The sequence below is a fragment of the Colobus angolensis genome, unplaced genomic scaffold (assembly GCF_000951035.1).
Source record: "Colobus angolensis palliatus isolate OR3802 unplaced genomic scaffold, Cang.pa_1.0 Scaffold63, whole genome shotgun sequence".
Lineage (NCBI taxonomy): Eukaryota > Metazoa > Chordata > Mammalia > Primates > Cercopithecidae > Colobus > Colobus angolensis.
This window is the reverse complement of record NW_012119932.1, coordinates 2577682-2592748: the sequence shown is the minus strand read 5'-3', so window position 1 is coordinate 2592748 and position 15067 is coordinate 2577682. Positions and strand designations below refer to the sequence as shown.

At 39.4% G+C, this 15067-nt stretch overlaps 1 protein-coding gene across 1 annotated transcript in view; it reads left to right on the top strand.

Annotated features, from left to right (window-relative positions):
- Positions 1-15067, top strand: part of KIAA1217 (KIAA1217 ortholog) — an 865191-nt gene that overhangs the window by 321926 nt on the left and 528198 nt on the right. The window contains exon 2 of the mRNA XM_011963834.1: positions 6101-6250. The gene's annotated coding sequence lies outside the window, so the exon portion shown is untranslated. The remainder of the gene's footprint in view (positions 1-6100; positions 6251-15067) is intronic.

Sequence of the window (15067 nt, the reverse complement as noted above, 5' to 3'; positions counted from 1 at the left end):
ATGTTGCTCTACTTATAATTTTAACTAATAAGGCTCATCTTACATAATATAAACACTGTCTTTATGTAATAATTGGAGTTACTTATATACTATTTTCCTGACCCCATTCATTCATACATCTGCCATGCTTTGTATTCTTAATGTCTGTCACAGATCAGCCATTCGGTGAGTTCTTATTAAATAAATGACCAAACTGAACTATGTGACAAATATTATTTCTGGTGTGAGGAACACAAAATGAGTAAGGCACAGGTCCTCCCCAAAAGAGTTCGGATTCTAGTGGAGAAGGTAGAAAGTGAACAAGTATTTCAGTGACATAAGATATGCTATAATAAGAGATACATGAAAATATTCTTAGCATTTATTGAGCCTTTACTGTGTACCAGGGAGGTTACTGTATGGTTCACAGATATTTATTTTATTACGACAACTAAATGGCATGTGTGTATTTTTATTACCATTGTTATCATTTCCATTTTATACGTGAGGAAACAGAGTCTTTGAGAGGTTAACTGATACAGAAAGTGGTGATTTGAATAGGAAGGTTAGAAAGAATAGGATGGAGACTCTGTTTGCACCAAAGTCCTTGATTGTAAGAAACAGAAGTTCGCCTGAGTGAGGGGAATGTCTAAACTCAAACCCTGACCCTCTCATCTGGAGTGCACACTCTTAGCCACTACTTCATGCCATACTTTAGCAAGGAGGAGTTTGCTATGGTTTTCACAGAAGAAAGAGTGCTGCCCTGGTATCTTGCAGGCAGTGTAGGTGATTTTTCAGGCAGATATTGGACATTCCAGACAGAGGGTGTCACAAACCACAAACCTGGAGTCATGAGAGAACATAGTTGAATAAGCAACTGCCAGTAGTTCAGCCATGAGTTGGGCATTGAATCCCCATGGGGGCTGTGATAGGAGATGAGGCTGCGAAAAGAAACCAAGAGGCAAGCAGCTGATGCAGACTGTAGTGAACAATCTCATGGGGCTCTCGGGGCTGTGGATATTATTCTCAGGAAGGTGAAGAGCCACAGAAGGAGGTGAGATGAGCAGATTTGTGGCGATTACCCTCAATGATCTTACCGCCTAGTTCTCCTTACTGCTGGTAACTAGCAACTTCTAGTCAGGGCCACAGTCACTTGTGGTTCTTTCCAATTCATTCTCAGTCTCCTCTCTCCACAGGGCTCAGGCATAGGTTGTCCAGGGCTGGGCCTGGGTCAGTTCCAAGTCTCAGGTCACACGCTTTACTCAGATTGCCCCCTCCTCTAACCGCAGAGGCACTTTTAGAACAATCCAGAGACCTTGCCTCTCTCCTTCCTTGCCAGAATTGCTCCTGCTGTTCCAGGTCTCCTCAGACTCCCGGTGGGCCCACCAGATGCTCTGACAGGGACCTCTGCTCCATCCAACTTCAGATGTTACCCTTGCTTCACGTTAAATCAGCAATAACTAGAAATTAAATGCATTATTTAATATGGACAAAATTAACCCAAACCCCTCTCTTTTATACCCTTCAAATAGTATTTTATTTTATTTTATTTTATTTTGGTAGTTTTGAGGGTACAGGTGGTTTTCGGTTACATGGATAAGTTTGTTAGTGGTGATTTCTGAGATTTTGGTGCACCTGTCACTCAAGCAGTGAACACTGTACCCAGTGTGTAGTCTTTCATCCCTCACCCCCGTCACACCCTTCCTCTTGAGTCCCCAAAGTTCATTATATCATTCTTATGCCTTTGCATCCTCATTGCTTAGCTCCCAAGTTATAAGTGAGAGCATATGCTATTTGGTTTTCCATTCCTGAGTTACTTCACTTGGAATAATGGTCTCCAATTCCAACCAGGTTGCTGCAAATGCCATTATTTTGTTCTTATTTATGGCTGATTAGTATTCCATGGTATAGGTATTCCACATTTTCTTAATCCACTCACTAGTTGATGGGCACTTCTGGTGGTTCCACATCTCTGCAATTGTGAATTGTGCTGCTATCAACATGTACATGCAAGTTTTTTTGTTTTTATTTTTGTTTTTTTGTTTTGTTTTGTTTTGTTTTTCATTTTGGGTAGATGCCTAGTAGTAGGATTGCTGGATTGATTGATAGATCTACTTTTAGTTCTTTAGGGAATCTACACACTGTTTTCCATAGTAGTTGTACTAGTTTACATTCCCACTAGCAGCATAAAAGTGTTTCCTTTTTACCACATTCATGCCAACATCTATTATTTTTTGATTTTTTAATTATAGCCTAGCCATTCTTGCAGGAGTAAGGTGGTAGCTCATTGTGGTTTTAGTTTGCATTTCCCTGATAGTTAGTGATGTTGAGCATTTCTTTTATGTTTTTTTGGCCATTTGTCTCTCTTCTTTTGGGAATTGTCTGTTCATGTCCTTCAAGTAGTATTTATTTAACTCTGAATATCATCAACTGTTTCACAGCTGATGAAATTGCACCTTACTTTCTTGCATTTCTATCTATTGTATGCAGCCAGGTTGAATTTCTCAAATGAGAAAATCTAACTGGTTGCCAGGGGACCAGTAGGAGAAAGTCTGTTGCAAAAAGGGGTGGGTTTCACAATCGCTTTACTCACAAATACTGTGCTGTCACAGGATAACTCTGATAATTTAATGTGTCACTTTGAATCACAGAACGTTTTCTATAATTCTGCTACTGTAGTAATTTGCAGTAGTCAAACAGGAAAATTGTGTTCATTCAGACTCAGTGGTTTTCATATTCCTATTTTTCCAAAGTATTTTAATTTTTAAATAATTTGGAATTCAACTGATTTGAAGTTCATGTTTATGAAATAAGCCCTCTCTTCCAAAATCTTACAAACTGGGTAGCAATATCCAAAATATTTCAGAGACCTTTTTATTTTTTATTTTATTTTATTTATTTATTTTTTGAATAGGAGTCTCACTCTATTGCCCAGGCTGGAGTGCAATGGCACGATCTCAGCTCACTGCAAACTTGGCCTCCCAGGTTCAAGCAATTCTCCTGCCTCAGCCTCCTAAGTAGCTGGGATAACAGGCACACACCACCATGTCCAGCTAATTTTTGTATTTTAATAGAGACGGGGTTTCACTGTGTTGGTCAGGCTGGTCTCGAAATCCTGACCTCATGATCCGCCCACCTCAGCCTCCCAAAGTGCTGGGATTACAAGCGTGAACCACAGCACCTGGCCGAGGGCTTTTTATTTTATTCAAAGACAAGATTTTTCAGGTTAAGCCAAGTGTTCTTGATATACTCATCTTTTTTTTTTTTTTTCAACAACCACAGACTGATTGCAAATGTTCTTATTCATTCATTATAACAAAATTCATTAAGAATTACTCTATTTGTGTAAAAATAATGAAACTATATTTAGAACTATATTCTAATACACTTTTCAGTTACCTCCCCCAATTAGTCTGAATTCTCCAGATTCCAAAGAATTTTGCTTACTACAAAGAGACCCAAACAATGAATTATTATTGCTAATTACTTCTTAACAAGATCCAGTGACCGGCAAATAACTCAAGATGTATTTTCATGTCCTGTTGCATGGTGCAACAGACAACTGTGCATGCACAAATTGTCTGCCTTCTCATATATAACTTTCTCAGAGTGCTCTTTTCTTCTCTCTCACATGCAAAAAGGGGAAAGAAGAGAGCAAAACTATAGCGATTGAGGCAAAGATTTGGGGGAAGAAGAGCAGAAAAGATCAATATACATGTTTGGAACAGGGATAGAATTGGGCCAATCTAGTAGGAAGGAAGGGCTGTGAACTGTGGTACCAGGGGTGACCAGAAGCCTTGTTTGGTGTCCTGGAGGACCAAAGTGGGAAGGTTGGACCACGGGACTCAAGGAAAAGAGAGAGATGGTGGGAGCAGCTTAGAACTTTTTGTCCTAAACAGTAAACTTATTCACATAGAATCGCAAACTATTACACGCACAGAACGAGAGTGGCCGTGGAGAGAATGGGCTACAGAGTTAGGCTGACTGGGATTTGGGATCAGGCTTCTGCCACTTACAAAGTGATTTTGGACAATGTATCTAACCTTTAAAAGCATTGGCTTACTCGTTTGCAAGATTGGGCTAACAATGCCTAGCTGGTAGGACTGTCCTGAGGATAACATGAGATAATGTATGGGGAACAATGCTTGGCACTCAATGTAACCTAGTTGTCTGTATTATTTATATACATTTTTCAATTACCTCCCCTAATTAGTTCAAATTCGTCAGATTTGACCCTAGAAGTTTTCACTACAGAGACATTCAGGCAATTGATTACTATTACCATTTTTCTAATAATAATTTGAAGCAATCAAACAGCTAGGTTTGTGCCATTGGGCAAAATAATCACTCCTTGACCTGGTCACTGGTTTATGTAAGTGGAAGATCCCAGACTTCGAAGTCAGGCTGACCTGGGTTCAAGTCCTGAGTCTGCTACTCACCAGGAAAATCATCTTAAATCTGGAAACTGGCTTTCCTTTATAGTAATGTGTGAGATCACTTCTACCTTTCTAGAGAATTGTTATTATTAAAAGTGACAACAATGGATTTAGTATGGTGCCTTGTTAAAGTGTCAGGTAGTTGGCATATTATAGTGATAATCAATTTCAATATTTCACAGTTTTGATGTCATTCAGTGGCCACTTAGCGTGGTGAGTGAAGAAAATGTTGTCCTAAGTATTAAACAAAAGAAGAATTCAGAGTAGGTAAGAATGTGTGCAAAGTTTTACGATGAAGTGGTCACAGAATCAACACTAGAACCTCGAATATAGATTAGCAGAGCTGGGACACTATTCTCTACTCATCAAGAACTCATAGCTTCATTTTGTTGGTAAAGAAACAGCCCAGAGATCAAATGGTTTCCCCAGGAACCTAGACTTCACCTGACATCGAGGCCACTCACCTCTCCTGGGTTATACGGTTTCAGTGGACCACTTTGATGCCCAAAAGAGCTTGAAAATAAAACTTTAAGTATGATAATATTCATAACTAATTGAACTCAGCATAAGAAATAATTTAAATTGTATGGATATAGCGAATATTTTAAAAGTAAAATAGCATGAGTATTTCAGGGTGAAAACTCAACAAAATGTTTGTGATATATTTTAATTGGGGCATAATTCACATTTTAATAGCCTGCCTACGAAATGATGGTCAAAACTCAATAATGTGTTTGTGACATATTTTAAGTGTGTTCAATTACCTTTTTCCATACTTTTATCCATCATTTTCCTTCTCCTTAAAATATGTTTCTCAGGATCCTAAGAGGAGTTTATAGAAATAAATTTCTGTTGGGAAAACTACTGTTCAAACCAGTTGCCTTATTCTGTGAGCAACCAGTTGTCTGGCATCAAGTAAATCGCTGTAGTTTCCCACAGCATAGAAATCTACCAAGCGCAAGGGAAGGTTTCCGTGTCAAGTTCATTTTTCTGGATCTCCTCAACAATCCCAAAACCCTCCTCCACAGAAGAGGTGCCTCGCAGACTCGTTCATAATTTTGAAATCTTTAGGCTTCAGAAATTCCATTTAGACAGAAACCTTTATGTTGGGCTATTCATGTTCACCAGTGGTCCAGTCTCTCCTACCTTTCCTTACTCCCATGACCATGACCATGTCTTGTTTGGCATGGCTGGGGGAACTGGGCATCTCTGTGCAGCAGGCTCTCGGAGTGACCTAGCCACGGCAGCTGCACGTCACTCCCTAACAAAGGGATTAGAGAGGCGAGTCCGCGATGGTTCAGCTTTTCATTCACCCTCTCTGATTCTCAATTGACCTCTCTTCATTTCCTTCCACCCCCAACTACTTAAACCAACTCTTATTTTCATGATTGACTTAGTCGAATGTGTTTACTTTCCTTTATAGCATCCGACTAATGTTTTGGGGAAAATACTGGAAAACTGAAGTTAATTTGAACTCTAACTTTGGATAACTGTAAAGCCCTGTGTGTAATTACAGAGCATCCTGAGCCAGGCTGTATATCATAGAGGTATTTTATTCTTCACTTTTGTCTGCGTTTTTTTTTTTTTTGGTTTGTTTGTTTTGTTTTTTTAATCCATTTGAGTTTTAATTACTCAGTTAGCAGTTTTGCAGTGGGAACAATTCCATTTTGACTTGTATTTTACAGATGGAGATCCTGGGGTCCTAAATTTGTGGCCGATTGCACTGTGTCCTGGAGACAGAGCGGAACCACAGCCTGGAGCCTCTGGGAATTGCCCCTGAAAGACTGCATTACTTCTCTGTGGAGTCTTCCTCCTCCTGATTATTTTCTTTTTAGGTAAGGTCTATCTTTTTATTAAATCATAAAATGAGCATCCATCATCTTGACAGTGAGTGAATTATGAGCTAAAGGCCTATCTATAAAACTTGGCTTCTGTTCATTCCCTCTCTGAGCTCAGTGGAGCAAAATGTCCAAATTGAACCCTGTGATCTTCCCACAGGTATTTGTTCTGATATGCAGCTGCTTTATTTTTTTAGTCATTCTTCCTCTGGTCTTGCGGACAGGGTTAGCAGCATATGTGTTATTTTTCAGACCATGTATTAGATCCATTTATATGCCTGTCTTTGTGTTCAGACTCTGGCTCAAAGCCATGATAATGACTAAAGATACGGAAAATGCTCAGAGAACACGAACTTTTTGGCAAAGGATATAGGGAACCGTGTAGATACCTGATGACTACATATGTCTATGGAGGGAATAGAATGAATCCGAAATAAGAGTCTCTTTTGGGTCTGTCCAATTATATGATCTTGATCAAAGTTAGGATCCCATAAAAGGAGCACAATTAATTTTCCAGTTTCATTGAGATCCCTTTGCTTTCCCCAAATCAGCCTACATGAGTGGCCTTGAGTGTCTGGAATGGTGAGATGACCCAATTGATCCCCAACTTTAGCGTATTCATTCAGCATAAATTCTGTTCATAAATCCACCAGTTCAATATTTTATGCTAATAAAAGCTACTAGCATTTTGCATTTTCTCTCATTACAAAAGTTTTCATACAGCCCTCATCATTCTGACTGCAAGATGTAAAATTTTGATATTTAATCCAAAGAAAGTTAGGAAATTAGATAGACAGACAGATAGATTGATTGATTGATTGATTTATCTTGTCTCAATACCATCTTCATTCAATTTGGTGTTTGGTTCAGTGAGCTGTATAAATCAGCGCTCAACCACATCACAGAGGGATAGAAGGGCCTTAGACATCATGGTCAGAGAATCATTGTCAGGAAGCATTAAACTTAGCTTCCTCAATGTCAGAATGTTTGCACCAGCTCTGACACAGGAAGTTTGCTGAGTGATGGCAAAAGTTCCCTGAGTGATGGTAGAAAGCTTGCAAAATAGCTTCTGAATTCAAGCAACCAAAGAGGCTGTATCCCCTCCTTCTGTAAAGTGACACTGTTGGTAGAAAACCATCAGATGAAGGAGGGCATGCAGGTGCTGGATTTTGTGCAGCTAGAAAGCTGGTAGGTAGGTCCTGTTTAGTCTGTGCCAGAAGTCAAACAGGCTTCAGACAGGGAGTTCAGGAGTCCTCTGAGCTCCCGGTGATTTACCCTGACTTCCCTTTGTAAGCATATGGATTCTATTTTCTGCTGTCTCTATAAATACTGTTGTGACTGTCTCTGCCAAACCAGCTACCTTTCTCACCCCAGGGAGAAGCCAGGGATCAGACATTCCTATGCTACCACCCCATTAGACTCTGCCGTAACACGAGGGAGCAGACCTGGCAGTCAATATGATGTGTGTATTTGAATCTTTAAAGAGCTAGGCTAAACTTAGAGTCAGCGGACTACCATAAATAACCTGTGTTCCTCTCTCTTTGTGTGGTTTGCCCTGGAATGCCTTGCGCTTTAGTGTTGTACAAGCAGCAAGAGATCAAAGAGTCAACCTTTTATGGATGCATAGTTCATTACAAAGTCATCCGTGGGAGGAGACCCTGGCAAAAGCACTAATCGTTCTCTCTTGTGACTGTTTTGTTGCCTGAATTGGGATTGGAGGGCACTAAAAGAACTTGCAACCACTTTAAATAATTTTAAAGGATAAAATAAAGATGGAAATTCACTTTTAAAGGAGGGCTAAAACTTAACTGGCATCTTTTCCGGGTATAGAATGTGGTAGGAGAAAAGGGGAAGTAAAGGAATTGGCCCATTACCACAGGGAATGTGGTTGAAGAAGAATAAAAGAAGGCAGAACGGAATCCTGTGTAATTTACTTACCCTTGGGTAAGCATTAGAGAGAGCCTTTGATAAGCAGAGCATAACATCGACAGGGATTTTTTTTTTTTTTAAGCCCAAACTAGATAATGTATTTGAAAAACAGACTTTGAACTAGTTTGCTAGAATATAAAGAATAAATGTGTTTCAAATTATACCACTAACGATGTTGCAAACCCAGGATTGTGGATAATCACAATGCCACAAAACAATAGCTACTATTTATTTGATGTCTGCTGCATGCCACATGCTGTGCGGTGTATGTGATATCTTTTCATTTCACAACCACGCACGGGGATGACCTGTTGGTATCCCCACTTACACACGAGGAAACAGGACCCTGCAAAGTTGAAATGCTTAGCTCAAGGTCACACAGTCACTAAGTGGTAAGCCCAGGATTTGAACCAAGCTCTGGAAGGAAGTGGAAATGACTACCTCTTAGCCTGTAGTTAATATTTCTGGCTCTTGACACTTTTTCTAGTCTCTGTGGCAGGAGTTGTTGGAACTCTTGCTTTCTGAGCTTGGGAGCTTTGCACTCAAAGACTTCCTCTGTGATTAAGACTTACTCTGTCTGAGCTGAATGTGTGTATCTGTATGGGGGCTCTGTCCTTGTGGTTGTCCATAGGCAGTCAGAATTAATCATTCATAAAACATATTGCCTAGATCAGACTTTTGATCTGGCATTTTGGAAGGTAGGGTCTGGATATCTTATAAAAGAATGTCTGTTGCATACTTGATCAATTACAGTGATAGCTAAAGAAACATTTTCTGAAATGTATTATTTTAACAGGAATCATGTTCTAGTTTCCCAACCTTTAGCTTACTTTAAGTTTAAGAAAACCTGAGCTGTATGAACTTAAAAAAAAAAAAAAAGAAAGAAATGACAGGATAGGCCGGAAGCGGTGGCTCACGCCTGTAATCCCAGCACTTTGGGAGGTCCAGGTGGGCAGATCACAAGGTCAGTAAATCAAGACCATCCTGGCTAACACGGTGAAACTCCATCTCTACTAAAAAATAAAAAAAAATTAGCCGGGCTGGGTGGCAGGCGCCTGTAGTCCCAGCTACTCGGGTGGCTGAAGCAGGAGAATGGCATGAACCCAGGAAGCGGAGCTTGCAGTGAGCTGAGATCGCATCAGGGCACTCCAGCCTGGGCAGCAGAGCGAGACTCCGTCTCAAAAAAAGAAAAAAAAAAGTAAAGAAAAAAAAGACACGGTAAAATCCAAAAAAAAAAAAAGTCAATTATTACAGGCAATAAAGTCTCAATGGTCTGTATCCATGAGATCTTTTGTTCTTGTCACAGATAAAACTTGCATCACAGTAATGCCACAGGATCAAATGATTAAGATGGAAAACTACAATGCTCTACAAATGCTACCTTCTTTCTGTTCTTCTCAGTGATAGTACCTTTTGTTCAACCCATCTCTTCCTGCTCCTTTAAAATAAAAAGTTTTTTAAAAGTCAGAAATAGAAGCAAATAACTGATCGATCCTTTCTTTTTTTTTTTTTTTTTACCAATTTCATAGCAATTGAAAACATCATCCAAAATACTGTAGATCTTCCCCCCTTCAAGTTTGCTTGAAAGATTTCACACGTGCAGTGTAAGAAATTGTGAGTCAGCCTTCTCCAATCCTGACTTGAAGAGTTGCAAAAATCATCTGCCAGGGATCACATATGTTCTCGGTTCCATGAGAGGAAGAAAACACATTTGCTGAAAAAAAAGGAAGCTTTAAAACCAGCGGAGTTAGAGCAAATACACTTACATTCTGCTAACTGCTTTTCCTTTCCAGGGCCTGAAGGCTTTTCTGGCCCTGGACAGGAAGCAAGGCATCTGTCACCCCAAATACTCCCTCTCTGGGCTGGGGGTTCCAGCTGGCCATGGAAGGGAAGCAAAGGAAGTGCAAAATGACCAAAAGATGGGATTAGGATGCAGAAATAATACATCTACAGCAACTACTTTTTGAAGGCAAGACATCCAACAGCTGTAAGTCCAATCTCTCCTTAAGACCTCGCAACACTCCAATGTGATTGGTAATAAACTTCAGTCTGCAGCTGAGACATGACCTTTATCAGGCTAGGGCACTTGGTTAAGGTCACACAGCTAGTGAGCCAGGTAGAGAATACCAGAGCCTGTGAGTGTAGTATTTCATGCATAGCATTACCTATGGAACCTCCAGAACATTGGATAGGTATTTCCATCTAAGAAATTGTCTTCAGCCTGTGCAGTGGCTCACACCTATAATCCTAACATTTTGGGAGGCTTAGGCAGGAGGATCTCTTAAGGCCAGGAGTTTGAGACCTACCTGGACAACATAGCAAGACCCCATCTGTACAAAAAATTTAAAAATTTACCAGATGTTGTGATGCCTGCCTGTAGTCCCAGCTACTCAGGAGGCTGAGGTAGGAGGATCACTTGAGCCCAGGAATTCGAGGCCGCAGTGAGCTGTGATCATGCCACTGCATTCCAGCCTGGGTGACAGAGTGAAATCTTGCCTTAAAATTAAATAAATAAAATTATCTTTAACACAGCAAAGAAGGAGTCTCCTAACATCCTGAAGCGGCAGATTACTGGCAAGTACTAGTGCCTCCATGTTAACATTGCAGAAACCAGATTCAAACAAGTTGTGAGTTTCTCTTGAAACAAAAGAAATCAATTACAGGGAAAATGAAACTCTCAACTTAGCGCTCGACTTCAGAAATTTAAAACTCATTTCATGATGCTTTGCCCTTCTTCACCTCTCACAGAAACAGTTCTGTTCTTCAGTAATTGAGGTTGGGTTGTTCTCGTGGGTTGACAGTCAGCATGTTTTTATTTATTAAATGGTGTAAGTAAAAATTGATGTGATGGAACAACCATGGCAGCCTCTGCCACAGAACAAAGGCTTTTCTAAACCAGCATTTCTCCCACAACATCTGGGTAGATGTTTCATGTGGATTTTCCTTCCCCAATATCCAATGGCATGATTTCATGTTCAGATGGAAATGACAGTGACATTTCATTTGACCAAGGAAAAATAAAAGGAAAGAAAGAGACATTTCTACATTTAACAGAACCCAAAGGCAACTTGAAAAACACTTTGAAAGCTTATTTCCATTTTACGATCTAAAGCAGACCTAAGGTATATCTATAGACAGGTGGTGCTGGTTGCAGTTCTGCTGTGAGCCTTTATGAAAAGGATTATGTTGACTTTCTGAGAATATTTCAGGATTCAGCACCTCAAAGGACTCCAAAAACGGTGGTTTTAAACTCCCATTGAAATGGGTCACTATATAAATCCTAAAGAGAAAACCAAGCCAGGTAAACCTAGGATCTTGGCTCCACATCAAACCTCACAATTTGAAGCCCAGGTTATTCTTACAACTCTCTAAGACCTCTAAGCCCATCCTCACTAGCCACAGCCTGGGGCTTCCTTGATCCTGCTAAAACTGAGCCAAGAAGCAAAAGCTCAGTGAGTGTCATTTTGCATAGAACTACTAAGCAGGGTAAAGAGAGGCCGTAGGAAAGAAATTCCCCAATCACAGAAAACCCGGGTGTCTGATTATAAGATAGTAGTCTCTTCCTTCAAGGCTAGTGGGTAAAATTCTCCCTTGTGCCTTTGAATGAGGGATTTCCCCTAAACACAATACTGAAGTCTGTATTTAGTTGCTGGAACTCTGGAGACTGGGGACTTTTTTAAAAGGCAGAACTTTCAGAGGAAGCTGGAATGTAATGCCTATTATAGTGAACTGTAACTTAGAAGTACCCTGTAGAGACAAGAGAAGTCAAGGTTGTTTCTTACCACAGCTTTAACAAAAATTTAAACTTTGGTTGGATTAGGCTATTCCTGATCTCATGCTTCTGTTGGTAGAAAATACACCTTTATATAAATAGAACTATTTTGGGGGGGGATCATAAATCACATCCTAACTCATAACATTTTTTATGATTTAAATACAGTTGGTCCTTATTACATGTGGGTTCTGTACCTGCAAATTCTAATACTCACTAAAACGTATTTGTAATCTTCAAATCAGTACTCATGGTGCTTTTTCAGATAAGCACAGAGTGACAATATATTTGAGTCACTCAAAGTACATTGTAAACAAGTATCCCTTTCACGATCTATTTGGTGCCATATTTTTTGCATTTTTATGCCTTTTGCATGTTCAGTGGTGATTTCACTGTTTAAAAATGGCCCCTCTAAGCAATGTACTGAAGTACCGTCCAGTGTATCTAAGCACAAGAAGGCTGAGATATGCCTTACAGAGAAAAAATATACTTGTTAGACAAGCTCTGTTCGGACATGAGTTATAGTGTTTTTGGTCATGATACAATGTTAATAACTCAAAATATATATATTGAATATTTATGTTATTTCAATATACATCTACATATCAATTATATATTAAATAAGATATCTTTAAGCAGAAACACACATAAAACAAGGTTATACATTAATCAGTGGACAAAAGTCAAAGGCTTATAGGAACCAAGCCCTGTATTTCCTCTAGGAGCAATGATTCAGTATTTGCTAATTCAACGTCCATGTCTATGTTATAGATCATAATCAGTGTGAATAACAGAATCAACTGCATTCGATTGAAAGCTCTGTGCCATCTGGTTACTTGAGTGGCTCTACTGTGTGCAGACACAGTCTCTAACTATCATTAATGTGACTCAGAAATGTCCTGCTATGTTCAGGATCAGGTTTCAGATAAGTTAGGAGTTACATAGACTGGATAAGAATCCAAATAAAATATCACACCTGAGTCAAAGAATGGGAAGCTGATTCTGGAGTGTGGTGAGAGAAGGGAAACTTGGCCATGGGCTATGGGGAGTGCCGCCATGAGGGGAGGGAAGTAGAGGTATGGAAGAAGCTGAAGAGAGGAAACCAAAAGTAGAGGGAAAGATGTGTGTGCTCACAGTGACGCCAAGAGCCAGCACCTTAGAGAATGCTCTTATTCGTGGGATGTGTCACTGTCTGAGAATATTCAACATTTCTCCTTCCACCAAAGTATGGAATATTAATGTGTATACAATGTCATTTGTTATACTTTCTTGACAGGCAGTAGGTGAGATAGCAACACATTCTGCAGAGCTTAATGACATCATTTTAATGTGAATTGAGTCTGTTTATTCATTTTTCCTGTTTCATATAAGGTTATTACTCTGTCTCCTAGCTACCCAGAAAAGACCATTTTGATTTTGGATAAATAGGATCTGTAGAAATGTGTTTTTAAATAAAGGGTGCTTGCATGCACTTAAGTGAATGGACTTTAATAATCTATTTAATATGCTTTGGCAAGAAAGATGTTTTTACTAGCTACCATGGAGAAACTATGTGTTCTCATATTCAGGCATAAGGTAATTTGTTTTATAGGCAGAAAATAGAGTTTACAATTTGAAATAAACAAATCACTGCTTTAAACAGTGTAGGAGAGAGTACACTACTTCAAAAATAATTGCTTGTTTACATGCATTTGCTTGTTGGAAACAAAAGACTGAAATGAGAGCTCCTCTATCATTAGTCTGTTATATGAAAAAATGAGAAAGTGCATACAAGGACCCAAAGCAGTAGAGAGAATTTCCCATAATGCCATGTGGACATGATAAATTGTACCATTTTGCCAGTTAATGATATATTAGATCAATACAGCATCTAACTCATGAGCTTCGGCTAGAAATCTCAAGTCTGGTGGAAAACTATTTTTTAGTATCTTAAGAAAGATTCTCCAAACTTTGGAAAAAATTAGTGTTTTTGAAATATGGCCAAGTTATATCTTCACACATGAAAAATGTACTATATTTTTCTAGGAGTTTGAAAATCATTTTGAGGACTGAGAGTTTTTCTAAGCTGTGTTAAACCACATTGAATTGCTGTTAAAGGGTAATAGTCATACCTTTTCATATTGTTTTGAGAATTAGAATAAAGCACATGGAACAAAAATTAATATGATATCTTCGATCAAAAATATTATAATAATATTCTTGGTATAGTAAATGTTGGCCCTAAAAAAGCATGTAGTTATCAAAATTATCCCAAAAGAAATATCATTTTCTGTTGGCTGTCGTTGCTACGACCATGCCACTCTTGGAAACTGATAGAACTAACAAAGTAAACGGCAAAAAGAAATGTTGAGGACTACAATCATGCTTTCTGGATTCCTCCAAATCATTTCCTGTAAAGGGCTGTACAGTAAGATTGCTTAGTCTACATGCCTATCTGTTCCATTCATTGGTAATTAAAATTAACTGCTATAACAAGGAGCATCAAAATATCAGTAGCTTAAAACAATAAAGATTTACTGTTGAGGTGATCCTTCCATAAGAATCAGGTGGCTCTTCTTGGGTCCCTCTTAAATCATTTATTCTATGTTGCAGCCTCCACAGTCTTAGCAGAAGAGAAAGACTTTATCTGATTGTTAGGGAGGTTTATGGCCAGGTCTAGAAATAGCAACATAAGGCCAGGCATGGTGGCTTGCACCCGTAATCCCAGCACTTTGGGAGGCCAAGGCAGGTGGATCACCTGAGGTCAGGAGTTCAAGACCAGCCTGGCCAACATGATAAAACCCCGTCTCCACTGTAAATACAGAACTTAGCAAGGCATGGTGGCGGGTGCCTGCAGTCCCAGCTACTCGGGAGGCTGAGCCAGGAGAATGTTTGAACCTGGGAGGCAGAGGTTGCAGTGAGCTGAGATTGTGCCACTGCACTCCAGCCTGGGCCATAGAGTGAGACTCTGACTCCAAAAAAAAAAAAAAGAAGAAAGAAAGAAATAGAAACATAAAATCAACTTGCATTTTTAAGACCAGAACCTAGTCCTAAGGCCGCAAAGTAACTTCAAAGTGTAATGGGAAGTGCCTCTTCCTGTTTGCGTGGGGTAAAATAATAAAACAGGATATGCT